Raw genomic sequence first — 14,822 nt, forward strand, 5'->3', positions numbered from 1 at the left:
AGGTTAATGTTGTGACACCACGAACAGAAACAATCACTGTTAGAGGAAATAAAATTGTGACAAAGGGTGCTAAGAGGAATATCTTGCTTGTAGTTTGGAGTTGTTCTTGGAATTTCTTAATTTATTCAGATAACTTAAAAAGATCATTTTTAAGACTTCGAGGACATGAAATATTAACATAAAAACCGTTTACAAAGATGAAATCACTCAGTAAAAAGTCGTTGAGATCTAAAATGTTATTGAGGCCTGGACTAAAAAGCTCATTAATCATTCAGGACTGTTATAACATTAAACCTGCAGTAGATTCTCTAGTAGCCCAGGACTTGTTGTCTACTGCTGATAGTGATGATCAGAATGAGGGGAGTTTTTTACCGTCAATTAATGAAACTGTGAAAGCTAACTTGAAAACAAGCAGGGAGCAGAATACATTAGAAACGGGTTTCAGAAATAAAAAAAAGAAACTATTGAAGTAGCTTAAAAAGTCACTTAAAAATAGTTCCAAACACCACTCAAACAGCTCTGACGGGAATCATAGTTCAAAAGTTGCAAAGAAGGCGGAAGATGTACAGTTTGTGGAATCGTTTCGAAAAAGGCTGCATAGCCCCACTCAACTGATGAAACCCCAAAAAAGGGTAAGGAGACCAAATCTTTCTGTTGAAGCTAACCAGTCTACAATTCCTACAGCCCTTTGTCCTGGGTACGCGTTTCCAGGGCCCATAAGTGATGTGTATGACGAAGCAAAGCAAGTGATCCAGCATTTAAAAAGGACTTCTGGAATAGTGGTCAAATCTACTGATTCTGCTATCATAGAAAAAGCAGAGAAACTAGATTGGTGGAGAGCTGTTGGTTCTCCCTTGAGGGACACAGAGGTGTTTCCAATTTTGTTTCAAGACCTTAAATCACTACTGACGCCTGATACTTGGCTCAAAACTGGAAGTGTTTCATACCTCGTGAATCTTGTAACTTCGAGCTGTGCGTCAGCAAGAACTATCGATAGCTACTCTACTTTCAACTTGACAAGTATTGATGCTTTGAATACTTACCCAGATATGCATAAAGAGAGTTTTAGTGATGTTTCGAATGATTGCAGTGTTTTTTCTGTTCCATTGTGTGTCAATATATGTGATATAATGAATACGAAGTCCAAGAATCATTTCATTTTGGGAATATGTGATTTCTCCAAGAAAACTTTCTATCTTCTTGATAGCCAGAAGCCGTTAAACCACGCTCACGGGAGGCTAGTTCTTTCCAACCTAAAAAATCTGATGAAGGGAGTGGATAAACGCTACATAGAACTTGAACTTGACTCGTGCAGAATAGCTCCACAAGTAGATTCTTCAAGCTGTGGGCTTCTTGTTGTCAAATATGCCCAAGACTATACGAATGAAATAACCTATTTGGGAAGCGCAATGTCAATTGATCTTCCATCACCTTCTATGTACAAGACGTCAAAAGTAAGATCTACACAATCAAAGAAATTCATAGATTTATATAACTAGGATACTGAAATGGTAAATAAGAAAACTATTGAACTAATGAATAAATATAGAATCAAATTTGATGTCCAGATACTTGAATCTCTTTTAATGCAGGACAGAAGAGCCACTTGTTATAAATGTCGAGAACAGATGCCAGAAAACATGCAGCTCATATGTGAGAACTGTTAAGCAGTTGCATGTAGTGAATGCGAAGCAAGATCCTGCAGGGACTTCTGTAGGCTCTGTTGTGTCTAAATAGAAAAACATACACAAACACGCAGTCAGACACACCAACACACAGAGAGAGGCAAACACAGTCAGACACACAAAACAAAAACTTTGAAAATACGCTTGGGATCACCAAAAACCCTTAAAAAGACAAGCTAAACCACGAAACAGCAAGACTAAACATCCTAAATCATATGTTATAAACGAAAAACTTCTAAAACACACTTAGAATTAGCAACACAGCTACCATAGACAAGCTAAACCGCAAAAATCACAACTAGATATTCTAAATCATTTGTTCCAACATAAACTTCCGGAAAACACTTTGAAAAACCATTAAAGCTAACACAGACATGCTAAACCACGAAACAGCAAATCTAAATAACTTCTTCAAAAATACTCTTTGAAACACAAAGAGGGCTAACACTGACAAGATAAACCAAGAGAGAGCACAACTAAACATCCTAAATCAAAAAGTTTCAAACGAAAAACTTCCAAATACGCATGGAAACACCAGCAGCGCTAAAAAAGACAAGGTAAACCTCGAAACATTGAAACTAAATATCCTATATCAAAAATTTGAAACAAAAAACTTAATACACTTGGAATCACAAACAAAGCTAACACAGACATGCTAAACCACGAAACAGCGAAACTAAACATCCTAAATGTAACGTTTCAAACAAAAACTTCCAAAACATACTCGGAAACACCAAAAACGCTAACACTGATGATCCAAACCAAGAAACAGCAAATTAAGCAACTTCTTACAAAATTCTCTTTGAAACACCAACAAAGGTGATACGGGCAATCTATACCGTGAAATAGCATAACTAAACTTCCTAAGTCATACTCATCAAACGAAATATTACCAAAATACCCTTGGAAGAAACATTTTTAGCAAGAAAATGTCCGAAGATACCTTAGGAATAGTAGTTTTCTCCAGAGGGTCTCTTGTGCCAGCCAGTGAGTGCCATGGTGGAGCGACCTGCCTTGGACTATCACGTTCTAGCAATGAAATAGCATGTTCCCACTGTTCAAATAAAAATATATATATACTGTGATATACACACGCCAGAAATCTCTCAAGTGATGATGTCGGGTACCAGATGTTGCCACTAGAAAGGTACATTGTGCCCTGCTGGCGTATTTTATCACAAATCATCAAAAGAAACGCTATTGGGAATTTTCTTTAAGTTTAAACGATGTAGTGTATAATTCTTTAAGTTTAAGTCTAGTTTAAGTGGTTCTTTTGGTGGAAAATGTCTGAAAATGCCTTAGGAATGCTAGTTTGTGCCAGAAAGGTGTCGTTTGCCAACCATTGAGTGACACGGTGGCATGATGTGCCTTGGACTATCACGTTCTACACAGGAAATGGTATGTTCACATTGTTCAAATAATAATACATAGTGGGTTTCTAGTGGTAAGCCAAGACTGCCACCAGATATTGGCGCAAAAATGGTGCTACATCACTTACTAGAGGGGAAGTCTCTCTGGCGACAAATATTGTAATGGAATGCTCGCACTTACCACTACTGTTCCTTAAATATAGAGTATGTTAGAACCTTTTGTACGGTATACCATGCTCCAGGGTATGGTAACTTGATTGAATGGTCAAATTGTTAAACTTTATACCAAGAATGCATCCACACTGAGTCACCACTAAAATCTCTAACTATCTCATCAGAGGGTAAACGGACCCCCTGTCTATGTAGTAAATGACGGTATGTCTCGCAACTCTTTTCCTACTGAAAATAATATAATCTCAGCCCTTCTTTAGGCTGCCGGACTCCACCTAGGCTAAAAAGTCCAAGATTATTAATCAACTTACTTCAAATGAATCAAGCCAACTTACTTCGAATGAATCAGCTTTATGCCTTTTCTTTCACCCCTCGACAATACGGACCAAACTTGTTATCAGAAAGTAACTTTAGCTCTGATGGGTCACCCGTAACTGCGCAATTAAAACCTTGTGGTTTTAACAAACTACGCAGTTAAAGAAATGAAAAATGGCGCAGCCAATATTAAGATAAAATTTACCATGTCCACAGATGTTAAAGAGATAATTAAAGAACTCAACAGAAAAGAAACAAGGAAAGAAATGTATCTGAAGAAAAAACCCAGGACCACAGGTTCCAACATCGAGGTATTGAAACGTCAGAAAACATTTAAGTGATAGTGACGGGTTTAAAATAACCCTTTCTCACATATATAATATTGATTTCAGTGCCCTATGAATAATGTGTTTTAATAATGTTTTTAAATTATTTATTAATAAAACTTGAATGTACAATAAAAAGTTTTTGTCTTTTAGATTCCTTGTTCAAGGATGAATTTTTAATATATTTCACTAATGCTATTTAGCGATAATCCAAGTTCATACTTTTTAAGAAGAGCAGCCGGGCCCTTGCTAAGAAGAAACTGGATTCATGTATCCCAGCCCTATCCTTCACAACTTTAATTAATATAAAAAGTGTAGTGCCCAAGAAGTAGTAATCTAGGTCCCAATGAAGCATTAGAAAAAGGGACTAGAATAGAGGTACGAATTGCCCAAGATGGGATCACCTCTGCCTCTAAGCCAAGTGCTTTGCCTCTTGTCATAACAAAAACACGTCACTCCTCCCATCCAAATGAACCATGCACTCCTAAGCAAACGTGCCCATTTTATAATGCAGTAATAAACCCGGTTTGCACAACCAGCACTCCAGACTAGCCTTGAACACCGGTCTGAAACTCCTATCATCAAAGCTCATCAAACAAGCCAATAGAGAATTGTAAAACCCATCAAAACGATGAATTTATGAGTGATTTAGACCAAACTTCGACCACCTCTCTATAGACAGCTTAATCGAGAAGAAGCAATATGTACTATTACCTTCTTAGCCCGAATGTGCTTTCCCTTTGCAAGTGTTAATGCTACCTCATGTGCTTTGCTTTGCTTATTGTGTGTTTTATATTATAGGTGCTTGGGTCATAATAAAAGATTGAAATCAACTGCTAAAGCTACTAAATTTGTTTTCATATAATTGATTCCAACTTCACCATGAGTTGAAGTAATATCTATTTTTATCTCCTCCTCCCCCCTCTCCTCCCTCTCTTCTCGATTTTTCTTTTTGCATGGTTATTAAGATCTTGTTAGTTTGTAGTTTCTAGGTGCTTTTACAATCGACAGTTTGTATTTATTGGCTATTCATTTTTCAGTTTGTCTTTATTCGTTGTAGACTATACTGTATTATGAAAGTATTAGCTGTATAATGAAACTATTCAAATATTCTGGGAAGTGAGCGAGGTGAGATGAATATTGCAAAACATGAAAGGAACATACAAACTGCATTATGAAAAAACAAAATTTTTTACTCTAGAAATATATTTTATTCGCATATTTTAGTATTTTTATTCCAGAAATTAAGATGATTTTACAATTATTATCATATATTTTTTTTCAAACTGAAAGTGAACTGAAATAAGAAATAAAAACTATGAAACAGAATCAAAGAATAGAACTTATGTTAAGTTGCAATAATTATTCATTACTAATTAGTATTTCTTATCCATGAATATAACATTTGATTTTAGTAGAGTTTTGAGGATTAACTTTAGAATATTGCCTAATTTTGTTATCTTCCACTTTTTTTCAACTGTGGTTCAGCACGGTTGATTCAATGTTCTCAAGAATTATAATTTTCTAATTCTTAATTTGTCTTATTTTTTACACAAAGCTATCATGAGCTGAAAATTAACAACATTAACGACCAAAAAAGAAACCGACAAAACAAATTTTGTTTTTATATCTAATTAAAAAGGAATGCCTAAGCTGAAATTCAAAGGGTCATTATTGTTCTTTTTATTGCTTACACTTTGATTAAAGTTTTATAGCTGACAGTTTCCGTTGTATTTGCGGCTTTTGGCATTCACTTGGACTTTTGATTGTAGTTAGATGTTTAAATATTTACGGCTTATTTTTTTTAAATAATACGCATACAATTAACAAAATAAAAAAAAAATCAAAATCAAAATCAGCGTCGCCTCAACGTGGCGGGGAAGTGACAATAGGGTGATGTTCCATATGAATTTTATACCAAGAAAATAATAATCAAAGTAAGGGTTAATTTAAAATATAATCATTCTCTAACAAAAACTTATTTTTTCTATACTATTGCCAAATGGGTTTTCACTAGTTAACAACTTTGTACTTTTATTTATATCTGACACCACTCTGGCTAAGTACACTGAATCTCTTTATTATTGAATCGTCTGCCTAGTTTGTCCTTTAAAAGTACTTTAAAGGTAATATACAGTAGCAAAAAGTTCTATACTCCATTGAAGATTATTTAGTTGTCGGTAAAAATGAAATGCTCGATTATTTAGTTGTCGGTAAAGTATAGCCCATTTTCTCATATCACCCCAACAAAACCCAGGTAGCACTAGTGGGCCAAGAAAGGGTCTTTCCTGCTCTCTGCAAAAATTGTTTGCACGCATCACATACATTTTCAAACACAATAATAAAACCCAATAACAGAGCTATAAGATACCTCTTGGTCGGGTTGCAACCGACACTATCTCCCGAACTATTTTCTATGAAGCTGTTCTCAAAGACATTTATCTAAAAAAATAACCAGAAATTCATTTTTTTTTATGTTTATTTAAATTTTATCCAAATTTCTCATTGGGAAAAACACAATCCACTTTCGCACTAGTGGGCCAAGAAAGGGTCTTTCCTGCTCTGTACAAAAATTGTTTGCACGCATCACATAATTTTTCAAACACAATAATAATACCCAAGAACAGAGCACTAAGATACCTCTTGGTCAGGTTGCAACCGACCCAACCGCCATAAATATTATATAGGACGCAGTTCTCCACTGACAGTTTGAAAAAAACCACAAATGAAATGCTGGATTATTTAGTTGTCGGTAAATTTTAGCCCATTTTCTCATATCACCCCAACAAAACCCAGGTAGCACTAGTGTGCCAAGTAAGGGTCTTTCCTGCTCTGTGCAAAAATTGTTTGCACGCATCACATACTTTTTCAAACACAATAATAATACCCAAGAACAGAGCAATAAGATACCTCTTGGTCAGGTTGCAACCGACCCAAGCGCCATAAATATTGTCTAGGACGCAGTTCTCCACTGACAGTTTGCAAAAAACCACAAATGACATGCTGGATTATTTAGTTGTCGGTAAATTTTAGCACATTTTCTCATATCACCCCAACAAAACCCACGTAGCACTAGTGGGCCAAGGCAGGGTCTTTCCTGCTCTGTGCAAAAATTGTTTGCACGCATCACATACTTTTTCAAACAAAATAATAATACCCAAGAACAGAGCAATAAGATACCTCTTGGTCAGGTTGCAACCGACCCAAGCGCCATAAATATTTTCTAGGACGCAGTTCTCACTGACAGTTTGCAAAAAACCACAAATGAAATGCAGGATTATTTAGTTGTCGGTACATTTTAGCCCATTTTCTCATATCACCCCAACAAAACCCAGGTAGCACTAGTGGGCCAAGGAAGGGTCTTTCCTGATCTGTGCAAAAATTGTTTGCACGCATCACATAATTTTTCAAACAAAATAATAATACCCAAGAACAGAGCAATAAGATACCTCTTGGTCAGGTTGCAACCGACCCAAGCGCCAGAAATAGTCTCTAGGATGCAGTTCTCCACTGACAGTTTGCAAAAAACAACAAATGAAATGCACGATTATTTAGTTGTCGGTAAATTTTATCCCATTTTCTCATATCACCCCCACACAACACATGTAGCAATAGTGGTCCCATGAAGGGTCTTTCCTGCTCTGTGCAATAATTGTTTGCACTCAGCACATACTTTTTCAAAAAAAAACATAATACCCAAGAACAGAGCTCTTAGAGACCTCTTGGGCAGGTTTCAACCGACCCAAGCGCCCTAAATATTCTATAGGAAGCATTTCTCCACTGACAGTTTGCAAAAAACTACAAATGAAATGCTGGATTATTTAGTTGTCGGTAAATTTTAGCCCATTTTCTCATATCACCCCAACAAAAACCAGGTAGCACTAGTGGGTCAAGGAAGGGTCTTTCCTGCTCTGTGCAAAAATTGTTTTCACGCATCACATACTTTTTCAATCTAAATAAGAATACCCCAGAAAAGAGCAATAAGATACCTCTTGGTCAGGTTGCAACCGACCCAATCGACATAAATATTTTATAGGACGCAGTTCTCACTGACAGTTTGCAAAAAACCACAAATGAAATGCTTGATTATTTAGTTGTCGGTAAATTTTAGCCCAATGTCTCATATCACCCCAACCAAACCCAGGTAGCACTAGTGGTAGCTCGATTATTAGGTAGCGCGTAATGCCCAATAGCATTATTTTATCGTATCAAAAAATTATAAGGAAACTGACCTTATTCATTTTCATGAACTTGCTGCTGTTCGAGAAAGGGACGAGCAACTAGCTGCTTTGCATTGAAAGATGTCAAATTTGAAGCAAAATTCGAAACAAAATTTGGCTTTTCAGGAGTGTCAAAATGTTGATGTTTGGCCAAGAAATGGCCTTTCAAATGAAGTTTCAAAAGTATTCTACTTTCGATAAGGGCAAGTCCACCTTTCTTATACTTTAAAACAGCTTTGTCACGAAGTTGATTATATTGCGCCCAATTTTGTTTGGCATCGATGGTATATGAACCGTCTTCTGAGCTTATAGGATCACTGTTTCCATTTGGTCACCCTTGGGGAAGAAATTAAAGAAACAAAGTAACATGCATTCGAGATCTTTCTTGTGGTAAAAATGTAAAATTCAGTATTATGGTGTATAGGCACTTGAAACTTATAAAATAGTGTTATCAAATATGCTGATTATGATGGTGTAATTTTCCTTGCAAGTTCCCTTTGCAGTGAGTGATTTTTGAATAATATTATTTTTTTTTGCTTCACGGAAGAGTTTTGTATATAGTTTTTGTAAGTTTTATAATTAGTTAGGTCAATAACGCTACTGGTTTTGCAAGCTAACTTATATAGGTTATTTTTACAATATGAAGAGATTATCAGGCTATTGGACATCCAAGGGTGTATATAGGTAGTTTTTCGGTTTGATTTACAGACTGGAAAGGTTGAACTGATAAGATCACTGAGTCCCTGTGTAAAACCATTTGTGGCTAAATTAACATCCTGACAATCCAAAACCTTTGACCAGTCAAATTATTTCAAACGATCCGTGAACCGGTTCATATTCACAATATTATATATCCTTTTAGACGTAGGGATATTAGTTCTAGGGTGTTTAATAGGTGGTTGGAAGGGTAGGGAGAGATAGATTAGAGAGTGGTCTGACAGGTCATAGAATATTATTTTGGAGGACAGGTAGTTTCCCAAGGAAGTGGCTACAAAAATGTTATCAATTACAGTAGTGGTAGACCTCATAGGATCAACTCTAGTAGGAAAAAGGATTGTCGGAAGAAGACCACTTGAGGTAAATGTTTCAAAGAAGGTATCACAATCATTATTACTGCTAACATTTAGTAAGTTACAATTGAAGTCCCCAAAAACTATTGCCTTCTTTTGTGGTAAATTAATAAAACTAGAAAAGTCATCAAAAAGATTACAAAAGAAATGTGTCGGAAATGAGGGTGGTTTATAAAACAATGAAAAAATAAAAGAATTGTCGTCAACACTTATATCAACAATTATTGACTAAATGCATCTATTATTTATAGGTTGTGAGAATAAGGATTCACAGTGTAATAGCCTGGTGAATGCAAAGAGAAATGCCAAAAGAGGACTTGGTTAATTTTCTTTCAATATGAATAGCTTGAAAGCCAGGGAGGGAAAATTCATTAGTATCATCAATTTCTGAAAGCCACGTCTCCGTTATTCCAATTACGTCGAAAGGGCAGTAACCGTTAATTAAAATTAAATCTTTAAAATTAGTCCACTTCTCTCTTATGCTTTTGATGTTAAAGCAGAATATATTAAGTTTTGTCTCTTCCATTAGCTTTGGTTTTACATTTTTTACAAAATCTAGTGTCGAGATATTGACAGTTAAAACGGCTTAAGGTGCTATCAGGGCTAGCCAAAGGGCTATCGTAATAGTTAAAACAACATTATTGCACAGTGATAATTTTGTGAGAAACGTAAAATCTTGCATAGTATACATTTAAATATCCATTGTGGTCGAAGTTTCATCATTTGCTTGATTTGAATACTGAAATTCTTCTTCAGCCGACGAATTATCATTGATGGTAATTTTGGACTGGGATGGAAAGTTTGCCGTTTTTTCTTAGATTTCTTGCCTTTGACTAGGGCAATGGCGTCGATTTGATTATCAGTTGAGTCAACAGGCTTAACTAGCTTTGATGTGGAATCTATGTCCTTTTTGATGGAAGATAGTTGAGTTATAGCTGTTTGCAAGATGTCATCACCTATGAGTTTGGTGATAGCTTTCTTCTTGAGAATATTTTTGGTTTCTCCTGGTTCATTACTAACCTCAATTAAGTGACTGACTGTGAGAGAAGTTGCAAATCTTTGCCATTCTTGGCAAAGACCTAGGATTGGCTGGAAGAATTAATTTACCACCCCGTACCCCATGTCGCAGTCACGCGTCTAGCGGAGCGGGCTGGGAGAAAGAGTCTTTTTTTAAATCAGTTATTATACAGTGTGAAGTGAATACAATAAGACCTTTTTTTATACTATGTACTCTTTTAACTTTTCAGCCTAGGTTGAGTCTAAAGAGATAGTTAGAAATCTTATCGGTAAACCTTGGCTTTTAAAAGTGGCCCTGGACCATCCGATCACGCTAGTATGAACGGAACCGTTGGAGTAACCACGGAAATCCCACTATTTTGGCCGACGAGGGATCTCCCCCTCCAGTAAGTGGCATAGCAACCCCTTTGCGCCACTTTTGCCTTTAAAAGTGGTGAACCCCTTATGTTAATCCTCCAATACCAGGGGAAAACTTTTTCCTAAGTCCTAAATATAGAAAATCCTTCACAGCTCAATGAGTTGATGTCATCTTAACTTTCTACTATCAATTCTAAGGGAAAAAACCATGTACAGCTTATTTTTGTTTGTTTTCAGGCTTATTCCTATCTTTGTTCGTTTTTTTACCATATCAGGATTATATTTTAATAAGTAATAGATTCTAAGGAGCTTCCTTTAAGCATTATTTATCCAGTTCTTTTCTTCATAATTAACTACAGCAATGAAACAATAGATCCCGCGATGCTTTCAAAAGCGTGTGTCCACTTAATGAACTTTTTGGAATAAGCAGATTTAATTAATGTTGCCACATTAAGAGTTATTTGTTAACATTTAAAAATGCGTATGTTTTATCTTCTATAAAATTTGACTATAATAAATACATATCAACTTTATAATATTGCTGTTTCTTCGCTCCAATTTCTTTACTGTTTAAGTTCGACTGTTTTATTACTCTTTAAGCTTCGATTTCTTTGTAAATGAATGAATTATAACGTACCAAGAGGTAGTTGTAATGCTAGTAATACTATTCCTTTATCTGTGCCATAAAACATAGTAAATAAAGCGAGACACTCAACCCAATTTGATTAGATTTAAATAATGTTGATGAATGCATCTACGGGCATAGGCAAACTGCCTTTTTTTAGATTCACGAATTTTTCTATTGATTATATAGCAATTCAATAAGAGCCATCTATTTTATCAACTGCTATCGTCTTCCAAAGAGTCAAAAAGCAATATAGTATATGTTTTTTGTAGTAGGTCAACAGTAAGTGGCTTATTGACGTCAAACAATACAGCCTAAATGTATTGTAAGGTATATTCAATTATGGTTAACATTTGCAGCAATTATAATTTTGAAGTCGCACTGTCCCCAAAACAAAGTTAATATTAACTTTGGGACTCTTATAAATACGAGTTTTTCTTTGCCAAATATATCTGATAGATCAAGAACTCATTCAGATTCAATACTAGCTGTAAGGATACTTACTTATTCAAGTTAATGCTCTCTAAAGTGTTCACATATTTGCCGTAGTTATAAAAGTTGTTTGTCAAAAAAGTACAATACATGACCATAGTCACAGGGTCAATTTTCAGATTGTATTTATTTTTCTTCTATGAACCGTCCATTCTTTTTTGTATAAATTAAATTTTAAACTATGTTTTTTCCATTGAGAATTAGGACCAGCATTAAAACTAAAATAGAAAAGGATTTATTCCTTGAATAAGGGGGGTGAAACTTTTCTCTTTACCTTGCTCCTCGATACCTCGCTATTTATGATAGTTGTTTTTGGTCCTTTTAAAAGAGCTTTTTATCCTAATTACATACGCTTTGGGTTCCTAGCCGAGTGGATTGGTGCGCTATATTTAGGATCCCCTGTCCGAAAGGGTGAGGGTTCGAATCCTAGTCTATCCAATTATTTGGTTTGGGACGGGGTTTAGTGTGGCGTGATTCAGTAAGCTCAGTCAGAGTTGACCAAGCTCCAAATGGGTACCTGGATAAATCTGGGGAAGGTAAACAGGAAAGGTGTGTGAATGCATAGGGTGGCTGGCTTTCATCCCCCCTTGCACTTTCTGGCTGAAAGGCCTTGAGACGGAGATCAGCACCACCGGGATGGACCTTAAGGATCTAGTGCAGCATCCTTTATCTTAATTTACGTTACCCTTTGGGTTTCAGGAGTCGCTCTTAAAAAGTTGGGACAAATAGTCAAACTCACTTATATATGAAATAATTTCCCGTTGTTTTCAGTTTAGGGCTGCTCCTTACTTTTTTTATTAAGTTTCTGATCATTTTTCAAATAATGACGTTAAATCTGGTTTTCTCTTCATGAAAAATTCACTTCATTCACGGGAAACTTGTTCTTGAAAAGTTTTCTCATGTAAACTACCACCCCCCCCCCCGTAAAATTCTCTCCAGACAATTATATCCTTTCTGAAAATCCCCCTCAAAATATTTTTGGACGATTCCCCTTGAAAAATTGTCCTAATAATGCTTTCATTTGAAAGACTTAATTTACTTAAAAATACTTTGTTTGGTGAAGCTTTAAGCAGGGATTCTAACCTTGAGAATGTTATAACAACCCAAAGCGAACCGTAGAAACAATTATAATACATCCAAGAAAGCTGCCTAAGACCCAAGGAACCGCCCAAGGAAACCACTGATTAGACCTAAGATGGACCCGGGGAGGACAAAAAGCTTTGAGTTTGATGTCCTTCGTACTTTAAGATTAGATCAGATATAGCCCTTTGGTTCAGACATAGTCATCCACACTTTTATAATGTTAAACATTAAGGAATACATTTTTTTGGCATGAAAATGTGAAACAGAGGCAATGAGATTAAACACAATTTTACAACAGAGAGAAGTGGCTACAAAACGGTTATTGAGTTACTCTAACTTTCCCTGTCAATGGCACAAGACCTCAGTGCACTTTTGCGTTATCCCCTCAATGAAATCCGTATAATATTATGGAAACATATGACGCAGTATTAAAACATTTTTGATTTAGGAACTTCGATAGAATGATAGAAATAAATAGCGATAAGAAAAAAATGTTTTATTTTGCTCATTAGTTAGAGTATTTAATTTTTTTATGACATTATACCATCTCAGAATGCGACAGTTTTTGCTGCTTCTCCTAGATTTTACTTTCTTAAATTTCAAATTAGTTTTATTTTAAGTTAAAAAGAAATAAAATGATAATATGTATTATGAGAATTTCTGTATATACGCCGCCCTTATGCAAAAATAAATATTATTATAAAAAAAAAAAAAAAAACAGAACCCTTTTAGATCTATGGGTTACTTCAGAAACATTCTGCAAAATAAAATGTATATTTTGGGGAGAGAGGGTTTTGGTTTCCATTAAAGCTCCCGTCTTTGCCTAAGTAAAAGTATATGAAAACATCAGTAGTTAATTTTTTGGAGATAGTTATAGATTCGTTTCTTGGGCTAAAGAGCAATAGAAAATTTGAGAATAATTATGATTACAAATGTTCTGGTAATTGATTCTCCTTCAAAACGAACCACAAATTTTATTGTTTAAAACATACGAATAACAAAAAGTCCTATTGGAAAAAACAAACTACCATAATTAGGTTAGAGCTTTGTAACCATGACCCTTTTCATTTACTAGACAATCCCTGTTCATTTATGTTTTGATGACCGTCGTTTATTTCATTCAAAAATCCACTCCGTTATATTGCATTCAGACTTTTACCTTATGCTATATTTAGTTTCTTATACTATTGAAGCGATTAATTAATTAATAACAATATTTTCAGGACATAGGGATTCAGAAAGATCCTAGAAGAATACTGGAAAGAATGAATGAAGAACGAAATAATGCATAATAATGGATGAAGGTTTTGAAGGATTGTAGTGAAATTTTATAAGTTGCACATTTTTTTAATAATGTCCTTTGCTTAGCAAAGGACTTTAAAGAAGCTGTGGCGTGTTTTTGGCCTTTTTATTTTGTGTAAATCTATATTTTATTTTTTACTTATTAGGTTAAAGATTAACTTTAAAAACGGACAATCAAATTAGGTAATTATAGGTTCAAAATAAAAATATTTTTCATCTTAAGAAAAGTAAATTCGTTCAATGGAATAGGTTGGTTTCATGCTTTGTAAAAGATGCCATCTTTAAGGGTTATTTTTCAAATATAAATACTTTTTTAGAACACATTCAGATTAGGAATCATAGGTTGAAACAAAGCAATTTAGTCCATATTTTTGCGCTTTAATTCTTGTCACATTGTGGGAATTAAAAAGAAAATATATTTTTGTATATCCCCAGTATTTAATAAAAGTTACATCTGACAAAAAATTAGTTGCATTAACAAGAAAGAGCCTTTTTATACGTTAATTCCGTTGGATGCAAAATTAAATGTTCGAAAATATGTTTTCCAAAAAAAAAACAGAATATTTTTTTTTGTCAAGTACTTAATTTATCTTAACATTATTACTTTAAATTAAAAAAACATATTTTGGACTAATTAGGCAAAGTAGACACAAATTTTATCGTAATATTACTACTTCAATCGATATTTTCCGACTTACAAATATTCTCCGCACAATTTTTATATATTTTTGTGTTAAATAAATAAATTATTTATGAAGAAAATGAACAAGCAAGGACATGCTCTTTGGA

At 34.8% G+C, this 14,822-nt stretch overlaps 1 long non-coding RNA gene and 1 pseudogene across 1 annotated transcript; both read left to right on the forward strand.

Annotated features, from left to right (window-relative positions):
- Nucleotides 1–614: 614 nt before the first annotated feature.
- Nucleotides 615–2,001, forward strand: LOC148938618 (uncharacterized; annotated as a pseudogene).
- Nucleotides 2,002–6,579: 4,578 nt separating this feature from the next.
- Nucleotides 6,580–14,133, forward strand: LOC148938619 (uncharacterized). The gene is made up of 3 exons (XR_016143665.1): nucleotides 6,580–6,663; nucleotides 8,012–8,290; nucleotides 13,955–14,133. It is a non-coding gene; the product is annotated as an uncharacterized LOC148938619 (long non-coding RNA).
- Nucleotides 14,134–14,822: the final 689 nt, after the last annotated feature.

The sequence above is a fragment of the Artemia sp. Qi Xiang Cuo genome, unplaced genomic scaffold (genome assembly GCF_049724085.1).
Source record: "Artemia sp. Qi Xiang Cuo unplaced genomic scaffold, ASM4972408v1 HiC_scaffold_3076, whole genome shotgun sequence".
Taxonomy (NCBI): Eukaryota; Metazoa; Arthropoda; class Branchiopoda; order Anostraca; family Artemiidae; genus Artemia; species Artemia sp. Qi Xiang Cuo.